Source organism: Zootoca vivipara, chromosome 4 (genome assembly GCF_963506605.1).
Source record: "Zootoca vivipara chromosome 4, rZooViv1.1, whole genome shotgun sequence".
Classification (NCBI taxonomy): Eukaryota; Metazoa; Chordata; class Lepidosauria; order Squamata; family Lacertidae; genus Zootoca; species Zootoca vivipara.
The window spans coordinates 33704433-33730182 of record NC_083279.1 but is presented as its reverse complement, the minus strand read 5'-3'; positions in this window follow the sequence as shown (position 1 = coordinate 33730182).

Here is a 25750-nt window from a genome sequence, read left to right as displayed (position 1 = left end):
GAAGGAGATTTTGTTTTATTATTTAATTTATACCTTAGTTATCTTGGAGATATTTCTGGAGCAAATGCTGGGAAAGAGATCTATATTATCTATCATCTATCTATCTATCTATCTATCTATCTATCTATCTATCTATCTATCTATCTGCAATCTGTTTTAGTACTAAGTATATAAATATAGAAAGGAAGGGAGACAGAAAGAGAAATACTGTAACACAGTGTAGAGGAATAGAGTGAGGAAGCATAGCTCTGGGACTTCTTCTTTTTTCAGAGCATGAGCAATGGCATCATCTACCAGAGCACCAGGATAATCAACAGACTCTACTCATCCATCCATCCATCCATCCATCCATTAGCTATATCCATCACATTCTGTTTAACTTCAGTTATGATTTCTGTCTCTTTATTTCCTTCACACTGCAACTGCAATTTTCTCATCAAGCTGTCAGTTTTACATTAAGAACAAACACATACAATTTCAAGAAAACCCCAAACGTTTGTAAACTGTGAGCATGTGAATAATCCTTTTTAAAGGGGAGGGGACAGCAGTAAAAATAAATGGGGGGGGGACAATTTGTTTGGGAGATCATCATTCTGATCAGCATCATATCCAGCAATATTCTCTTTCGCCGTAGAATCTTTTTTTGTTCAGGAGATCTTGAGAGATCATACTTTTCAGTTCTATTTTTGCTAGAATGGAGTGAGTGCAATTGTTTGCCTATGAATACATGAGCATTCATTTCTATTAAACGGTGGTTTAAAGCTTTCAGTTGCATGAAATGTATTAAAAGCAAAGAGAAATGGATAACAACCAAGGGAAAACAAATTGAACTCTGCAGCTTCCTTCTGGCATTGTGTCTTTGTTGTGCTGGTTGTGGGGCTTCTGTTTGGCAGGAGGATGCTATTTCTTAAAGCAGAATGTGCAGTATACTTATGGGTATTTATTTTATCACCATTATCTATAATGGCTTGATGGATTTTTTAGTTTCTTTGCGTTATTTTTCTTCTGAGTTGTAGTACAAGGCAATAAATGTCACAGTCGGTTTGAATCTGTAGTAAAGGACAAAATGTGAATATTCATGAGCAGGCAATTCCCAGGGCCTGGAGCTAAGCCATGGGGCAATCTCTGCTAAAGGGACACTCCCGTTTGTATTGAGCTCATAAGAAAAGCACTGCAGGATCAGATCATCAGACCCAAGGCTTCTCTGATGCAATGCCACCTTTCCCACAATAGCTTGCTTTCCTTTTGCAGCGACTCCAGCAGACTTCCACTCTGCCACCTATGAGCTGATGGGCAGTAAAGAAGAAGGCAGCACACAATCGGGAACCCATTTTAAGGTTCTTGATTGTGCATTGGCCTTTGTCCAATGTGGGTGTATTAAAAGGGGTTCACCTAATTCTCTAATCTATGTTAGCACACTTTCCAAGTGTCCCTATTTTCCAGAGACAGTCCCAGATTTACAGAAGCTATCCCAGTTTCTGATTTGATACCAGAATGTCCAGTTTTTCCTTAGGACAGCCCTATTTTCACTGAAGAAATGTTGGAGGGTATGGAATTATGCAACCCGTGAGTCAAGGAGATAAGTAACTACACAACCTTTAGAAGACATCTGAAGGCAGCTCTATATGAGGAAGTTTCTTAATGTTTCTTATGTTTTTATACATTTTGGAAGCTGCCCAGAGTAGAATCATTATGGAATAGGATGTTCCTATTTTCATCAGAGAAACGTTGTAGGATATGTATTTTTTAGGCCACCAATGCATTAGGCAAACTTAAACTCCATATTACTTTCATATTTTTGCAGATGATTTTTCTTTTCTTTGAAACAGAGCAAAACACTTTCTTTCCTTTTAAGTTATATCAAACTTTTAACTTTAAAAAAATCACCCACTGCTCTCTTTTAACAGCAGCAATGAAAACAACAATAACCCACAATCATCTAGAGCTGGCATCCCCAAACTTCGGCCTTCCAGATGTTTTGGACTACAATTCCCATCTTCCCCGACCACTGGTCCTATTAGCTAGGGATTATGGGAGTTGTAGGCCAAAAATCTGGAGGGCCGCAGTTTGGGGATGCCTGATCTAGAGGTCTTCAGTGCTCTGCACACCACATTCTAGACAGCCTCACTTCATGCAAAACTCTGGATCTAGAGAAACATACTGGTAAATACATAGGTGGAAAAATAGAGATATTGTGCATATAAAAGTAGAGTTATAGAAATACAGAGCAACTGGGTGAAACGGGGCTTTGTGGGTACCCTGATTTGACTGAGGGCATTTTCTCTCTCTTTTCTTTTCTTTTTTACGTCATAGTTTGATTCAGTGAAGGTTAAAAAAATCACCCTGAATCATCTCTATTAGGCTCATTATTTGGTCCCAGCACAGAGACACTGCATATCCCTCATATTTACCCAAAAGCAAATATGAGTCACTCTAAAGACATTTATTTTAAAAGTATACAAAAGTATACAATTCTCCCAATTAGGGTTATGACAAAATGGGTGGTTCTAATTCTAACTAGTTAATATGCACAAAATAGAAAAGCTATTTCTGGCTTCTGCAGGTCAGGGTCTGTTTCAGATCCAAGGTTCCTGAGCTAGAAGGCAAAGGAACCTTACTCTGTATTTTCACTGCATGCAACTTGCTATAGAATGCTGATTCAATCTACTCTGGCAGAAAAAGGCAGCCTGGCTTGAAGAAAATAACACACCAATAATGGCAAAAAGCTGGGTGGTTCTGTGAATCATCCTTGAGTGTAACTACTAGATGCTTTTGTGAATCTGAAACTGTTTATGGTTTGTGAAATATTACATTCTGTTTTGCTTTTCAAAATCCTTCTCACATAAAATGTTCAAGAGAGCAAAAATGCACTGTTCATTATCTCTGCATAGACAAACAAGCATTTGGAGTTGGGTCTTAAAAATATATGTGACAGGTGTTAGAAATATAAAAGTGGATTTATCAAGAGATTAAATTAATTTCCATGATTACACTCTGAAATGAAGTGTGTTTGTTGCCTTCTGAGAAATGCAGAACTGTATGCTGCTAAAAGCTTTTAACTTTTTTGCCTAAATATTGTCAGCGTTTAAAAAGGCATGCTACATTTTAATTATATTTTGTTATTACTGATGAATGCATATGCCCTTGTAAGGTGGCTTATTATTATTATGAGTAAAGGTAAAGGGATCCCTGACCATTAGGTCTAGTCGCGGACAACTCTGGGGTTGCGGTGCTCATCTCGCTCAATAATTGGTTTGCTGGTGTGTGTGTTTTTGGTTTTTTTTTTTGCTTTTTTGTTTGACTTCCTACCATGCAAATAAGCACCATCACTGTTACTGCAATATAAAGCAAAACCTGATGAGCAGCAATACTGAAAAATCAGATCTGGAGTGTGCATAATCTCTCATTTAAGGCCCCTAAGGTCTGTGTGGTCTGAAGGTACGTCTCAATTTATATCAGATAAGGGCTAAAACCCAAGCCCCTGGGATTTAACAGATCTGACAAAACCAGAGGCTTTGCGGTCTTATAGACCAAATTAAAGCTGACATATTGCCAGGACCAGATGGCATCCACCTGAGAGTTCTTGCATAACGCAAATGTGAAATAGCTGGTCTTCTAACCAAAATATGTAACTTGTGCTTAAGATCAGCCTGCGTACCTAAGGTTAGAAAATGACCAATGCAGCAACAGTTTTTAAAAAGGGATCCAAACTGGATTCTGGAAATACTAGGTCAGTTAACTTAACATCTGCTTGGGAAAACATGTGGAAAGCATATAAAAGAACAAGTACTGCTGAAGCAGAACCAGCATGGCTTCTGCAAGGGTAATTCCTGTCTCACAGACATCATATAGTTCCTTGAAAATGTCAGCAAACATATAGACAACGGAGATTTGGTTAACACTGTGTACTTAAACTTTTTTTAAAAAAAACTTTTGATAAAGTACATCACCAAAGAGGAAGCTTAGCAGTCCCCGAATAAAAGGAGCAGCCCTGTTATGGATCAGCAGCTGGTTAAGAAACAGGAGGCCAATAATGGGAATAAATGAACAGTTGTCCTACTCTATTCCAAACTTAAAAATGGAAAGCGTAATGCTGGTGGTCAACAAAAGAGGTTTAAAGACTGTCTCAAGGCAAATCATAAAAAAAAATAGTATAAACACTGACAACTGGGAAACACTGGCCTGCGAGCGCTCCAGTTGGAGAACAGCCTTTACCAAAGGTGTCATGGGCTTTGAAGACACTCAATCTCAGGACGCAAGGGAGAAATGTGCTAAGAGGAAGGCACACTTGGCAAATCCACACCGTGATCAAGGCCCGCCTGGAAACCTATGTCCCTACTGTGGAAGGATGTGTGGATCCAGAATTGGCCTCCACAGTCACTTACGGACTCATTGTTAACTGTGTTTATGGAAGACAATCTTACTTGGCTAGGAGTGATCGCCAAAGAGAAGTAAGCAGTGGAGTCTCCAAAGCATCAGTATTGAAAACTGTAACTGTGCTTTTTTACTTGCTCATAAATGATCTGCAGTTGGGTGAGAGCAGTAAGGGGTTGTGAGGAGCTCCAAAAGGATCTCTCCAAACTGGGTGAATAGGCAATAAAATGGCAAATGCAATTCAGTCTAGTGTAATGTAAGGTACATTAAGGCAAAGAAATTCCAAATTTCACTTATAGATTCATGGGGCCTGAGCTGGTGGTGACTGACTTTGGGTCATAGCGGATAGCTCAGTGAATTGTATTTATGAACTGACTTTCTGCCAAGAACAACCAAGGTGATGTACAATTTTAAAGGACTAAAACAAATGATATAAATCCAGCACTATTTTTCTAGAAAAAGAGGGGCCAGAACTCACAATGCACGCCTCCCTTGTTCTCTTATAATGGCAACAGAGTCCACCTGAGAAGTGCCGGAACTGAGTTCCGGCTGAAAAGAAGCCCTGGGTATGCAAAGTTGGCTGGGGAAGGGGGCAGTCTCACTGGAGCAAGGCCTGATGTTGTCTATGCCTCTTCCCTTAACTCTCTTCTTCCTTCTCACAATGGTGTCCATTGGCCCTGTGGGTGGGCAGAGGGAGCGGTCTAGCTGGAATTGGCCCCAATATTGTGTTCACTTGCCTCACTGGAACTCTGCTTTTTCTTACAAGGCAGATTTGAGGCAGATCCCTCCCTGAACTGTTTAGCTTGTCTCTTAAGGGCAACACTGTTGCTTTAGTTTAGTTTCACTTTCACTTTTGGTTGTTAGAAGGTTCTAGTCCAGGCTAGATTTGTCAGAAGTCTTGCTTTGTTTCTACCAAAGCCTACCACTTGGAGTGTTCATGGAATTATTACCTGCAAAACACTATTATTCCCCTCTGTGTCTGAAGAAGTCCCTCAGCCCTTAGCACGTTCAGTCCCAGTAAGGTAGACAGGATGTCTCATTACCAGACCGTAAGTTTCCTGCTGAAACATTGGAGATCCTCTTTAGGTGCCAATGCTAAACACATTTATCTATACCCATTGACCCCAATGGGACATTCTTCTGAGTAGGCCTGCATAGGATTGAAATGTTACTCTCTAGTTTTCTTAATTCCGTGCACAATCCTTGCTTTACCATTGTCAGAACATTCCTCTGATGTCCTCTGCTAGTCATGTCAACTACAATTTTAAAAGAAAACTTACCCAGACTCGCTCCAGTGACAGATTTCATTTGTATGGGCTGCCACTGATATTTCAATATAAACTCAAGCTTAAAGCTGTGTTGTGTTTTGCTGTAAAAGTGTGTTTCCCTTTAGTGATTGATTATGCTCTTTTACACCTCGGTGGATTTCTCATCTATTTTATTTTTAATTGTTTTTTAATTAAATGATATATTTTACTTCAGGCATGCAGGGAGATAATAAGAATTCAAGTGTGCTGCCAGATGTTCGGGTGGATTGCATATCAACAACATTTCCCTGCAGGCAGAGAACCAAGAAAGCTTGGGGAGTTTTAAAACAGCCTGTGCCGTCCGTAATGCCTACTTGTTTACACAGTTTTATTCTGTGTAAACAGTGATGGAGCCATATTTATTTCTCTCCGTAGCGGACTAGCTATTCCTATGGCATGCTGATCAATTGTTTACAACTTCAGAAATACCCCTTTGGCAGAGGGTAGAAGCTACAGGAATTGCTACTGGGGCAATTCACATAAAGAAAACAAAAACAAAAATGCTTCTGTACACAAATGCTCCATGAACGCAGGAATTTTGCATGGAAAAAAACCTCTCTATGAGTAGTTTATTTCAGAGTACATTTGGTGAACACAGACCTGCTACTGTACATAAGAAGCTGTGGATCATGAGCACAGTATGTTAAGAGGACAAAGGTTTGAATCCAGGGTTCTCTGTTGGTTTCTGCAAGGCCTCTTGCAAGTTTAATGTTGTGCAACCGAGGCATCCAATGCAACAGTTGAGATAGTGGAAACTCATTGCACAACAGATCTGTACAATATACTGTGCAACAAAGTTACCAGCAACCTGCATGCTCTTGTGGGACAATGCAGCAGAACAAATGTACCACTAAGTGACTTTAATTTCACACTACATTGGATGCAAACCGGTAACTGTGTTAAGGCAGGGTAGCCAACAAGTTCTGGTGTTCTGGATTAGAACTCTCTGATCCTTGGCTATCCTGACTGGGGCTGTGCTGTTTTGAGTTGTAGTCCAAAACATCTGGATGGCTATCCCGATGTTATGACACTTCAAATGACTTTCTAAGTCTTCACAAAGAAAGTATCAAATGATATCATTTGGGGTTTCTGGATATATAGGTGGAGATGTAGGGAAGTTTGATAGGAGCAGGGTCTCAGAGCATGTGGAAAGGAGTAGAGAGGAGCTCTAGCCCAGTGACAGAATACATCAGGCTGCAGAAATATGATATCTGTGAACTCCATGGTGAAATGACCTATTCCCCACCTACCAGACTAATATGAAGATTGAAACATAATTTTTCCTTGTTAAATTTTGAAATACAGTTCTTGGCTCAAACAAGATCAGAAACAGCATGATAAAATGCATATAAGAATTGTATTTCAGAATATAAAGCATTTAGAAATGTACACCTCAAGATAAAAGATCTTTGTAAGTGCATATTCTGTGATTAAAATATACATTTCATGCAGTGTTTTTTTCTTTTTAAACATCTGCACATTAATGTGGATTTGGGATGGGAAAGAGTTATGAATAAATATATGTGAAATTTACATAGACTGACTCAGCTATCCCTAATATTATGCTCAATGGCATAATTGTAAGAAATTGCAGAATGCACAAAAAGTATACATTTCATACAATTGTGCTCAAAGGGATAATATTGAAAGATCTTTGGTAGCAGAACCTCTACCTGAGAGCTGAAAAGAGCTTATTCTATACAAGGTTGATAACACTGATCTATTCAGACCACTGTTCTGATTCAGTATAAGGAAGATTTTCAAATTTAGAATGGCTTTACTGCTGACATTTGCTGTGCAGCAAATTTCAAGAGCAGAAATTCATCCAGAGATATTTGCTTTGTCTACTGTGCCCAAATAGCAACTCAATGTAGTGTGATCAATGACCTGAACATATGAAATGTGACTATAATAGGCTATAGCTGGACAAAACCTACAGAGAGCCAACCTTTTAGTAAGATTGCATTGGGGAAAGTTACACAATCAAATGGGCAGACATATTGTAAAACATTTACATTTGTGTGCTTTTAGCTTTTCTAATTATAGTACTAGTCATATACAACTCATTCTGTAGTCATCAGCCTTGCAGATTTAGGAAGTGTGAATGAGGCCACATTTGACTTTTCATTTAAAAGTATCAAATCAGTGTTAAATCTAAAGCAATTTCCATGATAGGTTAACACACTTCTTTCATTCACAGGGCTGACTGGGCAAAGAACATTAATTTTGGTTAAACATAGGAAATCAGCCTGTGTATGATCACTAAGCTCTGACCAAAAATGGCAATGGAATATGGAAAAATACAGTTTATTATTGTATTATTAATGGATTTTATTATAAACCATATTTTGATGTTTTCATACTAGACAGTATAAAATTATTATTATTATTGAAAAATAAAAATCCATTGACTGGAGCAGGTCACATAATAAGATACAACTTCAGGGTCAGACTGGCTTCCTTGTCTGAACAATAACATATTTCTGTTTTGGTGCCAGGACTTTGCTACCATTGAACCATCTCCAACTTGGAATGATCAAGGTCCCGGAACAAGTTCTGCAATGCCGTCCTATCACTAGCCTCATTTTCTCAAAACAATATGACAAGTGGGACCTGCAATAAATTGTCACAATGGAATATTTCTGTTTAGGATTCTAGCCAGCCATGACCTATTTCAGGATATTCCAATCCATTCCCATTCTCCTCTAGTTATCCAGTACCAACAGACATTTTGCTTCTGTAGTCCTTGAGAATGCTGACTTCTGACTGGTGTGTTTTGAGGCACCACCCACTTCTTAGAGGGCTTTCCTCCCTATTTTTCCCTCTCCTATCATGTTGATACCTCTCAGTGACCCAGGTTTGGATAGAATCCTGTCAACAGCACCAGCTGAGCACGCTCTAGCTACAGCAAAATGTTTCAACCTTTTTGGATACCAGATTTTATTCAATTACACGCACACACACACACACACACACACACACACACACTCATTATGGTTAACACTGAAACTAACCACACTTTCCATAATACACCTGCACAGTCATATTTTGTATAAGTAGCTGTAGGTTTTAAAGAAGGTGATAACATATAGAAACTCAAAAAAAGAGAGAAAGAATAGGTCACCACAACTTAAGTTCTACAAGCATACCAACTGAAACAGTTAATAAATAGCATTAATAACAACTCAGAGAAGCAGTGGATTGTGATGGAACACAACATCTACCTAGGTAATAAAATCAAGAAGGGCCACATTTTTAAATACATAAATTGAAAATGATTCATAAAATTAAAATGTAACTTTTTTAAAAAAACAACAACAACACTACAATGGTTTGGAAGACTTGTGTCAAGAAACCATCACCACTAATGCTTTTTCTCAAGCGTGCTTTTTTGATGAATTCTATTTCAAGGTCTGGTAGAGCAATAGTCTAAGTCCTATTGAATATGTTTACATGAGTAATAAATATTGGACGGGGGAAATAACTGGTCTCCAAAGGACACAACACAGCTGGATGCAAGTCCACCAGGTAGTAGGCTCTTTAGATTGGCCTGATGTTCACATCCAAACAACTAGAGCTCCAGCCCAGTTTGAGCTACCAATTGCTCAAGCCAATTTCTTAAGCAAGGGAAGGTGTTCTTAAATGTACACATTATTCTCTAGGAAATGTACAGGACCCACAGAAGCTTTCCAGGTAGTATGGGGAAATTATCTAAAAATACGAACTTAAGTCATGCTGTGTTCAATGGGGTTATTCCAAAGCTACTGTGCATAGGATTGCTGTTTTATTCTTTAACTGTTCCTTCAAGGTTTCCTTTCTCTCTTCCAACATAATTCTTCCAGAAAACTTGTCCCTCATTTAGTATCCTCAACCAAGTTCCTATTTTTAGATCACTGAGAAGTGACTGAGAATAGATGAACATTTGCGATTTGATTTTCATCACAGACTACTTGCCTCCAGCAAAAATGTATTTATAGAAACATTCTTACTTGGTATTTAATGCTAAACAGATTTTCCCACACCTCTCTCTGTTTAAAGGGAATTGTCACCTAAATCATGAAAAATGGTGTGTCTTTTGTTATAGTTTAGGAAAGCACTGAAACAAAACTATTGCTTATTTTTGCATTTTTTTAAAAAAGGATTTACATATACATATACAAGATATACATATAAACGAGCATGTACAGATTGTTACAATAAAAACATCACTACACTAGCCATTTCCTTAAAAGTAAGCACCCTAAATAGAGAAGAAATTTCCAAAGGACTGATTGAAATAAGGTGCTGATTCTGTAGGTTCACCACATCTGTACTTTTCATATGCAGACATGAAAACATGAAGAATAAAATTACAACATAATTAAAAAAATCATAATATCATAGAAAGCTTAAACATGGATGACATAAAATATATTCCATAATGGGGTACAAGGTTCATATTTCTACCAAACATACCAGATATTAATGAATGCTGCCAAATAAACTCATATTTAGTGTGAGTGTGCCAACCATGCTGCGCATGCGCGTGACACAATATGGTGCTTCTGCTCAGGCGCAAAGCACGATTTAGCGCTTCTGCGCATGCGCACGGGTTACCAACGCAACATGAAGCGGACGTATCATGAGGTATGACTGTATTTTATTAGACAAGTGTTTCAGAAATGGGAATAAACATTACTTTTTGAAATTATTGATCCATAAAAATAACAAGAAGTGTCCTTTCGCCCTTGAGAGACCACTAGATGAGCGACAACCACCAGATACAGAATTAGTAGTTGAAAAGTGAGGTCAGCATTGGCAACATTAATAGCTTAGTGTCCAAGGTGACCTCTTTGCTAACAATAATGTCAAACCTCCATTACATCCTGCCTCCAGAAATTGTGTACATAATTACATCCTTGCCACATATGCCAATATGTTCCTCGTACCTTACAACCCCACCAGCGTAAAGAGGAACCCGATCTTACAATATGAGCTACTTGGAGTGGGGTTAAAAACCAGCAGTGGGGGCTTCCGATTCGTCGCGCTGGTGAAGTTGGACGCAGGGACTTCGTGCTCCGAAGTCCCTGGCTTCGTGGAGGGGGGGGGGAAGTCCGCAGAGCGAGCGGACTCCCCGAAAAAACACCGGGTAGAGAGTCCCGGTGACATAGTGCCCAGCTGTTTGCTCCGGACGCGAATCCTCTGCTGCCCGAGAGCTCAGTAGAGCAATCGAGAGCCAGCGGAGTGGAGTCGCGGGAGCCATTTTTGGGTTTCATCTTACCTCCTTGAAGTGAAGCTCCGAGTCCTCAGCCTGCAAGCGGCGGATTCTTCCAAGGAAATAAAAGACCATTTTAAATTTGAAGATAGGAAGAGATTCTAAAGTAACGGAAGCCGATCTCTTCCAAATGGACAATCGGGAGGCGCATTAAATATTCCCAAGCCGAAAAGGGAAAACTTCTTTCAAGATTGCAGACCCGAGAGAAAGAAAGACTTTTCCAAACCTCCCCAGCCCCCGGTGTCGTTGCCCCTTGAGGTTCAGCAGCAACAAGGGGGAGGACGCTTTGACAGCTGTCAAAAGCTGTCAAATTGTTAAAGGACTAAGAAAGACGATTTTATTCCTGTGAATTGGAAAAATTGATTCAAAAGGTTTTAAAAGGATTTAAGTGGACTGTAAATTTGAAATCTGATGAGGTTAAAGACAAAGGATAAGAACAGCCAAGATGGAGCCGACAACGTGGTAGAGAGGAATTTTCCAGTACCCTTCTGCCCTTATCTCTGGTCTGCCTGTGGTCAAGTGAACTATGAAAACAAAATTCTCTCGAGCTTTCCAGGAGGCTGTGCTGGGCTATCTACAAACATGGGAAGATATCTATAAGGAAAGGCAATGCTTCAATCCAACAGAAAAGGAGAATGAGGTGCAAGAGCAAGATTTAGAGGACAATTTTGATTATGAGATTGTGTGTGAGGAGCAACAATTTGAGGACAATTTGGAGACTGATTCAGACCATAAAAAATATGTGTTGGATGATGAAAAACAAAGATCAGAACAAAGAGATGAGGCCGACAAGGAGAAGCAAAGTGAAGAGAAGATTGATGGAAGTGAAAATCCTGGAGAGACTGAAATGTTGAATGGTGTTAGTGAAGGGAGGGAAAGGCAGAAAGAGGGAGGAGCAGAGGTCTGGAAGTGGATGTGGGAAAGAATTGGTGTGGGGTAAAAATTTTAGTTTAAGGTACTTTTTTTGGTTTATGAACAACGGTGTCGGAATCTTGGCCTGCTAAAGGATATACTGATCCAATTGGGAGGAGGGACATTGGGGGGGGGAAGGAGAGATTTTTATAGTTTAAGGTTAAGAGCTTTCTGGAGGGAGTTAAAAGAATGGCTGAGGAAATATGCTTAGAGTTTGTTTTTGAATAATTTTGGTGATCAGGAGGTGTTTGGGTGGAAAACTGCCTGTCTCCCCCTTCTTACTCTTGGTACCCAGTGGCAGGGGGTGCCTTGAGGGGAGAGGGAAGGGTGGAGGGAAACCCAGACACAAAAATGGAACCTTTTGACTGCTGGATTCCTAGGGCTACCCCAGTGGCAGGGTGGGGCTCAGAGGGGGACAGCATGAAGAAGGAGGAGGATTGTGTTAATATTATAAGAATAAGATTCTGAATTGGATTAGAAAACCCGCCATAACTATGTAAAGAGGTTGGGAAATCCAGGAGGAGGAGAGTCGTGGAAGCCATTAATATTTTTCATTTTTCCTTTTTTTTCCTTTCCTTTTTTCCCCCCTTTTTATATTTTTGCTTCCCCCCCCCCTTTTTTCCTTGTTTTTCTTTTTTTCAGTACAGTGAAGAAATAGCTGGGGGATAAGCCAATCCCCAGAGATCCTCCACCTTTGTCCTCTCAGTGGCAGGGGGGGATGAGGGGGGAGGAAGGAGGGGGGAGGTCAAACCCAGCTTAAAATGGACCCCTTTGTTCCCCAATACCCATGGGTCTCACTGGTGGCAGAGGTGGGCTGGTGGGTGGAGGGAAAATGAAGGGACAGCGTTTATGTTGTATACTTTGTATGTGTTTTCTTTTTCTAAAAATTAATAAAAATTATTTTTTTAAAAAAAACCAGCAGTGGACCACCTTCACAGAATTCTCCCTAACGTTAACAGGCAGGGAACAAATGGACAAGGGGACAATATTGTAAGCCATTGAGATTCTTTCAGTTCACCTATAGCAGTGGTTCCCAATGGGTGGTCCGCAGACTCTAGTGCAGGCACCCCCAAACTGCACCCTCCAGATGTTTCGGCCTACAACTCCCATGATCCCTAGCTAAGAGGACCAGTGGTCAGGGATGGTGGGAATTGTAGTCCAAAACATCTGGAGGCTGAAGAGATATCAAATTTTTCCTAAGTAGGAGGTCCATGTCTTGGCCTTTGACAAAACAGGGGGGCTGCAGTACTTAGATAATTAGGAACTACTGTACTGGACTATAGGATCCATCTCCTAAGCCAATTTTAAAGTTGTTAGTAGAGAGAACTGGGATTGTATTAGTAGGAAATATATAATAGAGACTTTGCCTCTCTGGGTGCTTGCTACAGCTAGATGTTCATAAGGTTTCAGGGCTCTAGTGGCTACAGCATGTACCACAGGATCGTTCAAGATGATGCTAATCTGGTTGATATGTAGCCAATCTATACCTGAATTTTCCCTTATTCACAATCCATAAAATAATTTACTGATATTCCCTCATACAGACTGGTGAACTGAGGGCATTGACAGAGATTGGGGTTCTGAGCCCACTTTTCAAAAGCAAATGCTAGCTGTTATTTAACATTAGCTCTCTAACGGGGGAAAATTCACATAGAAGGTTTTATCTTATGCTGACTAATTTAGGAATAAGACCAACTATGTCCAGCAAGATTTACTTTAGAGTAATAATCTGTAGGATTGGCCTGTAAGATTTTTTTAAAAAATGATTTTTTCCCCTATGCTCTGAATAAGACAAAATAAATTATTTCCCTGAGAGCAAAGCTCTTGGAAAGCTTTCTGCTCTAGTTGAGGCCTTTGTGAATGGAAAAAAATATATATGTGGATTTTAAAGCAGAATAAATCCATTATTTCTCCGGAATCCCCTTGCCCCATATAGTAAATCTTACACTGCTGCAGAGGACTTGGCCCCAGCAATCTGGAACATGGGATGGTGCATGGGAGTGCAGATGGAAAGGGGAATAATGTACAAATTGCCTTTCCCGCTTTCTATCCACGGAAGCCTCCACTGGTTTGCAGAGCCTTCCATGAATAGAGGGACAGAATTGGATACAATCCATTATTTGGACATGTTGCCTTAGCCAAGATAGCAGGGAAAGGTAGTTAATGGACCATTGCATGCCTCTCATTAGGGCAGTATGTTTTTCCATTGTCCTGATATATGAGTGCATCCACAGTGGATGATGATGATTCAGTGCTTAAGATGCCATTTCTATTTTATTACCATAGATCTATATCTAGAATTGTAAGGTGCTCCAGTAATTTCAAATCATTTTATACCAGTTCAGTATTATGATTGCTTCCAAATGCAAACACTTATAAAAATGACTGAAGTGTCTGAACAGTTATTTATTTCTCTAGACAACATATATCTTAGAGTTCACTGCTTGCAAACTTTAACTCATTTGAGCTTTTTGCTTTTTTAATGGAAAGCCCCTTTTAGCAACTGGCCAACTTGACAAGGAAGAAATCAGGGCCTTCTTCCATCTGGATGCAATATAGGAAGAACAATGAAGATAAATGGCGTTGCAAGCCATCAGAGAAAATATCTGCTGTTCAAGTATGGATTTCTCCTCCTCTGGATACTTCCCAGCCTCTGAGCTTGTGTGTCCTCTAAATTTGATGCACAGTGTTATGAGGATGTTGATTGCTTTCCATCACAGCTGGAAAGGAGCACAGAGATGGAAAAGCCCATCTAGTGGCCCTACCAACTGTGGGCACCTTGAGATTTGTAAGAATCTCACCAACTTGAATAACACCAACTTGGACACTCTTGGTGATGGCTTGAGCAGGGTGAAAGGTGTTAAGCTGCTCAAAAGCTACAGAGTGAGCTTGTTGATCCAGAGTGAGGCCTGCTTTGTGTGAGAAACAGAGGGAGAGCCGGTGAGTTGCCTCAGATGAGAGATGGGGGTGGACAGAAAATGGTACTTTAGTGGTAGGGAAGGTTTGAGTTCACTGGTGGGGAATTCATGAGGGCTTGTGGGGAATTCCATTACTACTTTATATGTAGGGATGCAGGAGGAATTCAACTCAGTTCACATTTAAAGGTGAGCTTACTTAATTCACACAAGCATCTTTCATAATTTGCATTTCTGTGCAAAATTCCATATAGCTTACATGTTAGTGAAAATAACATACAAAATGCATTATATTAGGGGGAATTGCTTGCAAAATGCGTCTGTTGTGTCAAAAGTAAATACATAAATGTGCTAGGGAAAATTCTGACAAATTTTCATGAAATTTGTCGCACAAATGTGGAGAACTTAATTTCACATTAGGAAAAAATGAGAATTGGAGAGAAACCAAAATTGATAGATTTGTCCATTGTCATTTACATTTTATTTTTTAAAAAGCCCAGTTTGGTGGTAGAACAAATGTCTTGCATGAAGAAGTTTTCATGTTTAATCGCTGGCATCTCTAGTTTGGGGGTAGCATGAGGGGAACTGATCAAATAGGTTAGGTGAAAGACCTGAGACTGCAGATACTTGCTTTCAATCAAAATTATCTATACTGGGCTACATGAACAAATAGTTTGACCTGGTATAAGAAAGATTTCCATGTTCCTGCAGCTCTGTTAGTATCTCCCTTATTGCTGGAGTCTTCGTCTCTGAGGGGCAAGCTAATTTTAATAGCTTTCCCAGTTATCTAGTTTCTCCTAACCTACTGATAACCAAGTGTTTTGGACTATGATTCAATTTATCCCTGATCACTGATGGAAGCAGGGGCTGATGGGAGTTTTAGTCCAACAACACACTGAGGACATCTCATTGGCTTCTGCTCTTCTAGAATTTGAGACATATGCCCGAATTGCTCCATTATTAGAAGCAGTGGTGTGCATTCCTATCATTTGGTTCTTCTCTCATCAGGGGACTTATAAAACCATTTCAGTTCTCATGTGATTTGAAGGAATAACACACCCAGCACGGACTGTCATAATGGTTCGTATAGCAGCCTTGATTGGTGGAGCTTTTGCAATTCCACAGCATCTGTAGTTGGGATTTAATGGACTTGGAATTATCTTTGTTCAGAATGAGAAGTTGGTTTCTATATTGGGCTGCACCCATTAAAGATTATGTAACACATCACTGATAACATCAGGCAATTTCTTGTCATTTTTATAATGCACTGTCAGACTTTGAGAGAAATAATGTTTAAAATGGCTTGCTTTATAATTATCTCTCAGGAAAGAAAAGAACAGAAATTATACCATTGAGGCTGCTTACTTTACAGAGTTCATCAAGCTGCACAATCTATTGGTTCCCATGGGAAATTCAAGATGTACTAGTGTGAAAATAAAAAAGGAAAGAGCTAAGTGTTATGTTTTCTTTTACAAGTGGGTTTGCCTTTCTTAAATCCTTGATGGAGGAGCTCCTTAATACCTTTTCTTTTTGCAAATAATACCAGAGAACTGCTTTCTTTCTTGATACTACCCTTTATTAGTGTTCTGCACTGCTTCTGTGTCCTTCCCGAGCCACTCAGGTGATGTTTTCACACACCCCAACTGGATTTTACTATTAATGAGGTATCTCAAGTTGGAACTAAATGCTGCGGTTTTAAAGCAACCACTGCATATTTTTTTCAAAAAAGGTGAAACCAATCTAACTAGGGAGATGCTCTAAGGCTTGGGTAGGCAAGCTAAGGCCTGGGGGCCAGATCCGGCCCAATCGCCTTCTAAATCTGGCCCGGAGACGGTCTGGGAATCGGCGTGTTTTTACATGAGTAGAATGTGTCCTTTTATTTAAAATGCACCTCTGGGTTATTTGTGGGGCATAGGAATTCATTCATTTTTTCTCTCTCTTCAAAACATAGTGCGCCCCCCACAAGGTCTGAGGGACAATGTACCAGCCCCCTGCTGAAAAGGTTTTCTGACCCCTGCTCTAAGCTTAAGAAGGAAGGGGGTGGAGAGGTGGAGAGGCAGGGGGCAGCTTGGGGCACTTGCGCCAGGACTTGTTGGGCTAAGTTGGCTGGTGGGCCCTGCCAGGGGCTTGCTGAACTTACATTGTCATGCTAAGAACAAGACTCCCGCCCTGGGCCTCACACAATCTCTGCACAGGCCTGAGTGATAATGTTTGTATGTGTGAAGAGATCTTTCACTATGGTGGTTTTAAATCCCCAGGGCGCTGCAATCGCAGTGATTGGAAGTGATTTGAATTTAATATGAAGAACCATATCCCCCCCCCCCCACACGCACTTCTTTTCATATGCATCTGTGCTGTGTGATTTGCCCCTACACCCACCCCTTTCCTTATGCAAGCCAGGGGACAGATCTCTCTTCCTGAGATAAGGGGCTGCACCCCCAAAATCCAGGTTGGAAGGCAGACACCCATCTATTACTGGCCCTTGTGGTGGCAGGGTCCTTGCTGAGAGGGTGATGCTTCTCTCATTACAAAAACATCACTTGGGGAAACTCCGTAAATTGAGGAGGCTCCCTAAGGGAGATATGTGGCCTCAAATTCTTGTAGGGTGTAAAGGAGGCTGCAGATGACATGTGAGAAGGATGGAGGTTGCTTGTGTTTATGTGCTTCCCTTTGCACAATTGCTTATCATGAATGCCCAAATACCATTGTAGAATTTGTGTTTTTCACTGTTTTTCATGACAGACTGATGGTTCCACTTTCATGAAATTGAACTGGGTCACATGAAGAAACAACTCATATCGGAACAGAGCAGGACCTTAAGAATAAACTTAGTTGTGGCAAATCACACTAGACACGCAAGCCTGCCTTCCTTTCTCTCTGTCTATCTCTCTTGCTGTCTACATGCATGCTGTTTAAATCCTTTAAAATGTTTACCGTTGCCTGAGGCATATTGAGCCTTCATCTAGAAAGAACTAAATTGACTCTCATTTGCATGTGGCAAGGTGAAAAAGAACTCTGTATTGACTTATTTTGGCAAACAACTGATGTATACAAATGGAATCTATAACAGGTATAGACATTTGTTTTCTGAACTGTTTACTGAGAGAATTCATAAAACGCTAATACTGCACAAGTCAATGAAGGATTCATTTTGCTGTTTAGCTTGGGTCCCTTTCTATTACATTGCTGAAATATGTTTGCCTAGAATCCTGTCATGTAGCTTTAAAAAGACCCAAAACTAAATCAACAAGGGGCAGGTGCTAAATCTAAAATTGAATTAACTCAATGGGGTTTCATGTCCAGATCACATGATACACTTTTTGGTTGTTTTAGTCTGAGAATGATCAGGTGTAGGGGTTTTTTTTTTTTGAGGGGTGGGGTGGGGTGGGGTAGAGCATCATGGCCAGAGGATCCATCCCACGGTATGCAGCATTTTTCAGTTTTAGTCCTTTATAAGGTCATTCAAACAACAAATTGGTCCCTCCAAAGTTCCCTTTGAAAGGGGGGTTGTGTATTAAAGCAATCCAGGGATTGTAGCTCAGGGTCTTCTAACAGCTCTCAGAACCCCTAACAAACTACAGCTCCCAGAATTCTTTGGGGGAAGGCATTACTGTTTAAAGAAGTATGATAGCACTTTGGAGTAATTTGTTTCCTCCTGCTCTGAAAGGTAGAACCTGAACCAATGGCTTCAAGTTACAAGAAAGGAGATTTTGACTCAACATCAGGAAGAACTTCAGGAAGATCTGTTCAGCAGTGGAACGGACTCCCTTGGAAGGTGGTGGACACTGCTTCATTTGAGGTTTTTAAGCAGAAATTGGATGGTCCTCTCCCATGGATGCTTTAGTTGAGATTCCAGCATTGCAGGGGGTTGGACTAGAAGACCCTTGGGGTCCCTTCCAATTCTACTATTCCATGATGTTATCAAATGTATAGTGTGAATATGGCCAAGTTCTATGCACATCTACTTGGCAATAAGGTCCACTGTGGGGCTTTTACCCACTGCATTAAAAACTGCACCCTTAGAATATAGGTCTGGTTCCTACCTGTGTTCATAATCACATGATATCTGGAAAGACTTGGCTAATGTATTAGTTCTTCACTGTGCACCAGTTGTTTCTTTGGTTTACTGAGAGCTGAGGTTGTATTATCAAGAGCTTCAAAGGAGGTTTGCCTACAAATGAGTCTCCAGGAAAATGGACAGATGGTGATAAGTTAATGTAAGTAAGGTATTTTTCAGTAGTTCCGACAGATATCTAAGCCTTCACTTCATAGTTGCAATGCCCTACAACCCATATATGTCATACACAAACTACGATTTATTTATCCAATTAATGTTTATACAGACTTTAAAAGGTAAAGGGACTCCTGACCATTAGGCTCTGGGGTTCCGACACTCATCCCGCTTTACTGGCCGAGGGAGCCGGTGTACAGCTTCCGGGTCATGTGGCCAGCATGACTAAGTCGTTTCTGGTGAACCAGAGCAGCGCACGGAAACACTGTTTACCTTCCCGCCAGAGTGGTGCCTATTTATCTACTTGCACTTTGATGTGCTTTCGAACTGCTAGGTTGGCAGGAGCTGGGACCAAGCAACGGGACCTTCTGATCGGCAAGCCCTGGGCTCTGTGGTTTAACCCATAGCACCACCCACATCCCAGACTTTACCCCTAGCTTGTATCTTGAAGACTTCAATTTTGGATAGCTCAGTTGGTTAGAGTGTGGTGCTGATAACACCAAGGTTGCAGGTTTGATCCCTGTATGGGACAGCTACATCTTTCTGGATTGCTGTGGGGGACTAGATGATCCTCAGGGTCTCTTCCAACTCTACAATTCTATGTCTTAGGGCAAAATCTCATGGGAAAGTTTCCTGAAAAGTCATATTGAAATAAACATGGGATGCTACATTTGCACAGCTCACATTCATTTCAGCGGTCCTCATTTGGACCAGCTTCCCAGTTAGATTAGGAACAGCAGTGCTGAAAGGTCCTTGTTAGTGAAAATGAAAGAGAAATGATGCATTTTCTAACAGTCAAGGCAACCAAACAGTTTTACTGATCAGTGCTTCCTTTGCTCATGAAAGTAGAATTCATTTCAAGAAACGGATTATTCATCTAGTTTATGAAATGAATTCCTCATTAAAGCTGAAGGCATGCAAGTTTTGAAAGAGAGGACAATGACATAAAATAAATTATTCTTTATTGCCCAGAAACATCAAGGATCTTGAATGTTTTGGTCCCCTGTGAGATGATTCTCCTCTCTTCATAATAGTCAAATATACCGTAGTCAAGTTGCTGTGATAGGGACTCATTTAGAACTGCATGACCAAGCTCACAAGTAGTCTATTTAACAAATCTGAGATGTTACTGCTGCCAACTCTTCCCAGTTCCTCTTCACTAACTGCTCATCAAAGTTCAGGGCCAGGCTATGTGTGATATTCTCCTTTATGAAGTTTCAGTCTGACTTTTTCCTTTTCTTTGGTAGAATACAGCCGCAGAAGCCAATTCACATGATGGGGTTGCTCTAAAATGCTCCACGGAAAGTGCTATTTTAGTATTCTATTAACTCCCACCTCACATGTTTTAATGCTCCTGTAAACAAAATATGCACATACAGGGGAACTTGTGAGCGGGATTTGCTGGAGAGTGACTGCCTTCTGCTGCAGCCTTCTGTGCTGAGCTTTTAGGAGAAGAAAAAATGGTTGGAAAAGGTGTTAGTGCTGTGTGAACATAACGCTGCAGACAAATCTGGAAGGGTCTTTGTTGTTGTTGTTAAATATATTTGTCCCAAAGGGGAAAATGGGTTGTATCCTACTAAAGGCATATCCACATTTCCTCTTGTTCTGCTGCTTCTCCCCCACCCCCACCCCGGAAAACTGCTCTTTAGTGCTCAATCGGAGCAAATGGCAATCAGGTTACCATTGATTGCTGTTTGTTCCAATTCAAAGCTAAAGAGTGGGTTTTCCCTGGAAGAGGAGCATGGCAAGGGAAAAACCACTCAGACCTGTGCTTCCAGGCATGGGACAACCCCTAAGTTTTCCAGTTAGTGCAAGGAGCTATGGAACATTCCCCCCCTCTCTTCCCACAGGTGAGTTACCATGGAGAGTGCTCAGCTCACGGGTGGAGTAGGCTTATAAAGGTTCATCTTATTCTCCCTGACTAGCAAGACATCTCTCCAATTTCATGATACAACCATGGCCCATAGAAAGAAACCCCCCTGCTGCGGTAAGTGGAGGAACAAATTTGCCCCTGCCCAAGCACCATGGAGAGGTGCTTAACCAAATGGATATGAATTGCACTGTTTGCGATTCATAGGATTCAATGCTTAATTTAACACTAGAACTTTGAAACCTCACACCTTTTACAGACGTTTACCAAATCAACTACAGGCATAACCTTCCAATATCCATGAATGTATGACCTATTGTAAATGGCCACTACCGTAAATGAAATTGTGTGGGAATATACTTGGTGTGCAAGGTCATGTGTTCCGTTTGTTGGTAATGCTTGCTGAGTGACACTGTCAAAGAAGATGCAAACTGCTGCATAACAGTTTGCAGCCCAAGGTTACTATGATTCTTTCCTCATGACGTTCAACGGTTATAGAAATAGTTTTTAATATATACTGTATATATATTATAGTAGCTGGTTGCAAGCATGGGGCAAATTGCCCCGATTTCATGATGAATGGCATATTGGGGTTTTACTGGGACAGAATGTTCTGTGTGTGCTGAAAAAGTGGCACATTATCCTAAGGATCATTGTGTTGGTCTAGGATAATTGTAATCCATAAACCTTTGAGAAACACAAGTCAATTCCACTTTTAGAGCTCAATAGAAATGTAGGTCTTCTATTTGTTGGTCTCCTATATATAGCATCACCTGTTTCTTATTTTTATAACCCCATTATTCTACAATATGACAGTGATGCATTACTCTATTGGTGATGAGACATTACACTGAGCAGTTCCATATATCAAATAACTTTTTCAGACATTGGGCACCTGACCTTTCCTTCTTCTTTAAAATGCCAACCAAGTCATATTATTCCATATTACTGCTACTGTTATCATTATACCTTTACCAAGATTACTATATCTAAGCTATTTGACTTGATAATAGCAATAGCAGACTGTGTAGCCAGCCCCTGAAATGCATTACTGCCGAGCAAAAATTGCTATCATCTTTTCCTACCCAAAATAATTGTTTGCGGACTTTCGACCCAATCTTGTGCTGTCGGCTTGCACTGCCATGGTTAAAATAGCAGCCATCCAACTCCTAGGCAAATTGGACAGCTATCCATTTCTGCCTTGCATACCATTAAAAACAAATTATTTTTTCCTATAGCACAATAACACATGAGTAACAGAGAGAGACAGTGTTGTGTGGTGGTTAGAGTGCTAAACTATGTCGTGGAAAACTGGAGTTTGGAGTGATACTCAGCCAGGAAGCGCAATGGGTGACCTTGGAGCTATTGCTGTCTAGAGCACCATCAACGTGCAGGACATTTTACAGAATAGAAGAGCGGAGAAGAAGCTTATGTTTGAAGTTCTAATGAAGGGGAAACACAAGAGGAAGGAAATGAAGGTGGAGGCAGGGATAAACAGAGAAATGGGTTTGTCGCATGCATTGGTTGGAAATTCGAATAGAGCATGGGGATGAGTAGGTTGAGTGAAAAAGGTGGGATTTGTGGAGGTAGTGAATGAATGAAGAGAGATGACATCATGGAGGTGATCTGGGCATCAGTCCCACGCATATGGGGCACCAATAAAGAAAGGATGCAGTCTTTTCAGATGACACGAAACCTTCAGGAAGCTGAGGGTGTTTAAGCTGGAAGATTAAAGAATGGGTGTGTTGGGTTATAAATTAGAGAGATAAGGAAGGGCATGACCATGAAGGTAGCTGACAGGAAGCAAGGGTAGGGGACTATAGGAGGAATATCATTTGACCAAAGAGACAAGAGAGGTTAATGATTTTGGTAACAGGGTGGTGGAGAGATGGGATGATACAATGGAGCACTAGAAAGGAGAGTCTTGCAGGTAATGTACATGAGAGATCACCAGGGCGTAAACTAGAGGTTTCACCAAAAATCTTTAAGGTATTCAAATACAATCCTTCAACCTTGACAAAAATCTACCAATCCTGTGGTTGTTGTTGTTGTTGTTGTTGTTGTTGTTGTTGTTTGTTGTTGTTGTTTTAAAAAAACCTTTCTTCTTATTCTCCCATCAAAACCAGAGTCTTATCCCAGATCCTCTGTGCCATTGCTTTAGTCCAGCAGAGCACAAAATCAGGCTGTCAGAGAGAGAGAGCCACTTTTCCAATCAAACTGCTCATTTCCTTCCCTCCTTATTGATTGTATCTTTGATGTATAACAATGGAGATGCAGATTAAAATAAACACTATGAAGTACCTTTGAAAGTGAATCGAACAGCTCCTCATGTTGCTGAAATTGGTAGTGGTATCACTATCTTTATGCACTGAGATTTATGCTGACAATGATTTAAGCCAACAGGGTTCTAAAATCATGATAATCCACTGTAATGGATTTAATTAGAACCACACTGTAGCAATTGGATATGACTTACAATGCCGCCTAGCAAAATAAACTACAATGGTGATTATGCTGTTGTGTGGTGTAAGATGAAAGTTAAGGGAAATGGAAGACCATAATTGCTTTTTGGCTTTCTCCTAGCATTGTGTTGTAATGGATATAGTATCCTTATGGTACATAAATTGCAAGGTAATTATTTCAGATCTACACCATATATCCTTTTCAAGTAATGTGCAGGATAAAAATGTATTTAGACAGTTGTCTTTTTATCTTTTGTTTGCTCCCAGTGTTTCTCAAATAATGGTTTGAGGACCACCAACAGGCCTCAGTCCATTTTGAGGTAGGCCTCAGTGTCTCCACCCATCTTGCCCCTGGTGAAAAGCTACAGCTTTTGCTTGGACTGATACCAGAACCAGCAACTCCCTTTATGCTGTTCATCCAAGTTTAGCTGCCTTTCAGGATATCATCACCAAACTTGTCAGGATATATATATATATATATATATATATATATATATATATATATATATATATATATATATTAAAGTTCCTGAGGTGTGGGCAATGGCCACAACTAATGTTTGGCTTCCAGCTGCCATTTTGAATCAAGATGGCAGGCTGAAATGTGATTTTGGCTTGGCTTCACCTGTTTTCCGGCATAAGTTCAGCCGCCTCTTGACACATATTCCCAAACTCGGCATCAAGGTGGCAGTAGTGGACTTTAGTGATGTTTGGATACTGTCTGCCATTTTGAATCAGGATGGTACATCAAGATGTGACTTTGACATTTCTTGTCCCATTTTTGGTGTGATAGTTTCAAACTCACAAATTACTTTAATATTGAAAAATCACTCCCTCCCAAACAAATTCCCAGGCAATGCCAGACACTCCCCTCTAGTAAAATTGTATAAAATTACAATATTGTAATAGTGTATATTTACATTGTTGTAACCTGCCATGGGACCTTATGGTGAAGGGTGGGTAAGATATCTAAATAATGCTGAATTTGTGTGTGCTTGTGTGCGTGTATTTAAACCTTACAAAATGATAGAATGGGACTATGTTTGAGCACATGGAAACCTGATATGGAATGGTGCAATCTGTCTATAGTGTTACAAGTAGAAGACAAACAAAAAAAGCAAACACGAAAAGAGGATGTTGGAATGGTTGGTAAATAATCCAAGAGAACCTGCTTAAGTTTAAAGTCAGGAACTAGTTTTCAATATTTCTTGGATGTAACAGGCCATAGTGTTTTATATAGTTACAGGAAAAGTTCGTTGATTTCAACTTTTCTGCTTTAGATTTTTCATGTTTTTAAAATATCATTTATGTTCCGTATGTATGTTTGTTTTGTTAACATTAAAGACTGCCACTAAGCATTCCAAGTGACAGTTCTTTGATATACCGAATGCCATTACAGGAAATCATTAAGTGCACAATTAATTGGTTCCAAAATTAATGTGATGCCAATGGTAAATGGAAGCTTTCTTATGATTTTGTCATGACAATAAGCGTATTATTTGATAAAGGTAATTTAGTACTACAAAACTTCTATTATATCTCATTAAAACAAAATGACTTCTTAACTGAAATACTGCAATGCCAAAAACGGCAAGATTTGTCTAATGATTAACAGCATAGCTTTCTGTAGTTCTGTGACAGGAAATAGGAAAATAATCTAGGAAGTAACAGCTTAAGACATCCTTGTTTTTATGCTGTCCTGATATATATATATATATATATATATATATATATATATATATATATTGCAACTTAGATGGTTTGTTTTGGTGCTGCTGATCAAGGATTTGCTAGTGTTTTCCCATTGCCCTGCTGCTGTGCCTAATATATATCTATACTTGTTTTTAAGTATGATTTGAATAAAAGGGGTCCGAGGGACATTTATTGGGGGTGAGGGTGGAAAAAATAGAGTACAAGCTTCCCATTAAAGAAAAGTCATTGTTATAAGGTGGGTCTTCCAACATAATTATATTAAGGTTACCAGATTTTTTCCAAAGAATCCGGGGACACTTAAAAAAAAAAGAGAGCATGATTTCTGTTCTCATCCTGAAGTAAAGTTCTTAACCTGAGGTACTATTTCTGGGTTAGCGAAGTTTGCAACCTGAAGCGTTTGTAACCTTAAGCGTTTGTAACCCGAGGTACCACTGTACTGTATATCACTTCTAAGGTACAGTCTTTCATCATTTGACTTCTGCTTGCTCAAATATAATTGATATACATTTACAAAGCTCCTCTTCACAAATTATCTCCTGTTTCGCAATAGTCTCCAGATCTTATTTTACGTTATGGGGTGTGTGTTTTTTTTTGGGGGGGGAGTTACTCACAAATAATAAATATACAGGGATGGAAAAGGAATTTCATTCACTTTTCATCGTACTGGGAAATTCACACTTGGACCAAAAAAGGAAGCTATCCTTTGAAATGT